The sequence below is a fragment of the Ahaetulla prasina genome, chromosome 2 (assembly GCF_028640845.1).
Source record: "Ahaetulla prasina isolate Xishuangbanna chromosome 2, ASM2864084v1, whole genome shotgun sequence".
NCBI classification, from domain to species: Eukaryota; Metazoa; Chordata; class Lepidosauria; order Squamata; family Colubridae; genus Ahaetulla; species Ahaetulla prasina.
This window is the reverse complement of record NC_080540.1, coordinates 130,951,425-130,954,216: the sequence shown is the minus strand read 5'-3', so window position 1 is coordinate 130,954,216 and position 2,792 is coordinate 130,951,425.

Below are 2,792 nucleotides of genomic sequence, written 5' to 3'. Positions count from 1 at the left end.
TGAAGTAGCCTACAGATATCCTTAGTCTTTCTCCCTTTATTTATTTATTTATTTAATTAATTAATTAATTAGATTTTTATACCGCCCTTCTCCCGAAGGACTCAGGGCAGTTCACAGCCAGATAAAACAACAATGAATAAATACAAGGTAAAACAGTAATTAAAAAACTTATTAAATATGGCCCAATATTTAAATTATGCCAAATAACAAGTGCAAGGTGTGAAAAAAATCTGTTATGCTTTATAGTACAACCTGTTATCTTGGAGATGAGATTATCTATTTCAGATACTATCAGAGGCATATTTTGAGTTTTAGGAACCACAGATGTTCCTTTCTGGTCACTAGCTAGCCTCTGTTGCAGCCAATGTTTTTTCCAATAATTTTCTTCCAATATTTGCCATCTCCTTGGCAACTTTTAAAAAAGTTTTTTTAAGTTCCTTTTGTTTTCTCCAAAGGCACAGGACAATGAATAATACCTAATTTATAAATATATCTAATTTGTTTCTATAACGTTTTTCTATTTTCAACTACAAGCAAGATGCCATTCAGAAAAATATTGGGAAACAATATTGGCTGCTGCAGAGGTTAGCTAGTGACTAGAAGGGAATGGGCACATCCATGATTCCACAAACTCCTCAAACTCAGTTTTGGAAATTCACTTAGTTAGTCTTGTACTTTTAAACACGAGCTCAAGACTTTCTTTTTTCACTAAGCGGGGCTGGCCTGATTGATTTTAGTATGGGGGGTTTTAGTGGGTTTTAATAGGGTTTTATTAGGGTTTTAGTTTTTGATAAAATTTTAGCTAATATTTTAAGTATACAGCGATTGAATCAGTTTTTTAAACTTGATATAGTATTTTAATTTGTTAGGATTTTTGTCGTTTTATTGGCTGTACACCGCCCTGAGTCTTCGGAGAAGGGTGGTATAAAAATATGAATAAATAAATAAATAAAATAAATTGTGCCAGTTAATCTCTCTCAGCCTAACCAATACAGATAGTCCTCAACTTATGACCACAATTGAGCCCAAAATTTATGTTGTTAAATCAGAAATTTGTTAAGTAAGTTTTGCCCCATTTTATGACCTTTCTTGCCATAGTTGTTAAGTGAATCACTGCAGTTGATAAATTAGTAATCTGGTTGTTAAATGAATCTGGTTTCCCCACTGACTTTACTTGTGAGAAGGTTGCAAAAGATGATCACATGACCTAGGTACACAGCAACGGTCATAAATATGAACCAGTTGCCAAGCATCTGAATTTTGATTACATGAACATGGGGATGCGGCCAAGGCCATAACTGTGAAAACCGGTCTTAAATCACATTTCTCAATGCTGTGGTAACCTTGAACAGTCACTAAACAAACTCTTGTAAATTGAGGACTACCTGTACTGCAGGTGGCTGTTGAGATTATAAAATGAAGAGCCTATGAATTCTGCTGTGAGCTCTTGGAGGGAAGGCAGGATATAAAATAATTCAATAAGTAACAAATCATGAGAAGTGGATCCTGTCTTCAAGAAGAAGGACAAAAGAACTGTCCCCCAAAAATCATTTTTGACAGAAGAAAGAAGAAGAACAGATTAGTTTGACATTAGAACAGTTAGTGGCATCATTCCTACAATCACAGTCCAGCTGAAAGTAACCAAGTCTTCCATTTGTAATTTATTGATTTTTTTTCTTTCCACAAAAAGGCCTTTAAATAGAAAAAGATGTAAGATTAGTACAATGCCTTCTGTCTGATGGTGCTAGGATCCTCTGCCTAGCTCAGGCCAAAGTAGGTTTTCCCATGCCAAGAGAGAGATGCCATTGTTCTTGTGGCTTGTAGCAAAAGGACAGAAAATTCCTTCCAGTTACACTTCAGGTTAGCTAATAAGAGGGTGGGGTTTTGTTAGATTTTTTTTTTTTTGCATCTTTGAAAGAAAAATCCTCACAAGCAAAAAAAAAAGATGAAAAAAAAGCTTCAGTAATAAAAGGTGGGGAAGAAATATGTTGCTCTTCTTGTTAGGGTCATTTATGTATGGAGAAATAGAAAGCTAAGAGCTTTTAGCTTTTGCTAAATTTCAAGGTATGAGATTAAAAGCAAGGATATAACATACCCAATTAACAACACTTTCAAGCCAAATATTTGCGGTTTAGGTAGGTTGCTTGGCACAAATAGGAGGTCAAATATCTGGGGCTAATTCTGCTGATCCATAAAATAGCTCTCCTTTTCCATTTTTTTGGAAGGGAAGTAAAGGCACCACAGCGTAGTAGGCTGACCTGGGCCCACAGCTAGAGTTTGATTTCTAAAAGAAAAGGGACTTCCGAGATATTGAGTAAATTTGATTTACACCGGAGAATGAAACTATCTAGCCCCACGTACGGTACTCTCTACAATACTTGCAACGACGAGACTCTTTTGTGTGGGTTGAAAAAAAAATACAAAAAAGTCAGACGCTCACGCTCGGGCCACCGACAAACGCGACCCACCCATCTTATTTGTTTATTCTGTGCCATCTGTTATTTGTCTTTTCAACTGAAAAAAATAATAATCCCCTTCCAATGTAGCCATTAGAAAAACCATCGGGACTGTTTTCCAGTCGGGCGGTTCTTCTACCGCGGCAGGAGTAATAGTGAAGATTTCTCCAAGGAATAACAATGGGGAAGAATGCCACCAGCAAACGGTCCCAGCGATCTCTGGAATGGCACCGCTCGCTCTTTCTCAGACACGCATCCTGTGTGCGTAAAAGCAGCTTTCAACGAGTGGGTAAATGTAGTTTCTCCTCCCCCCCCCCCCGAGAAAAACGCTCCCCG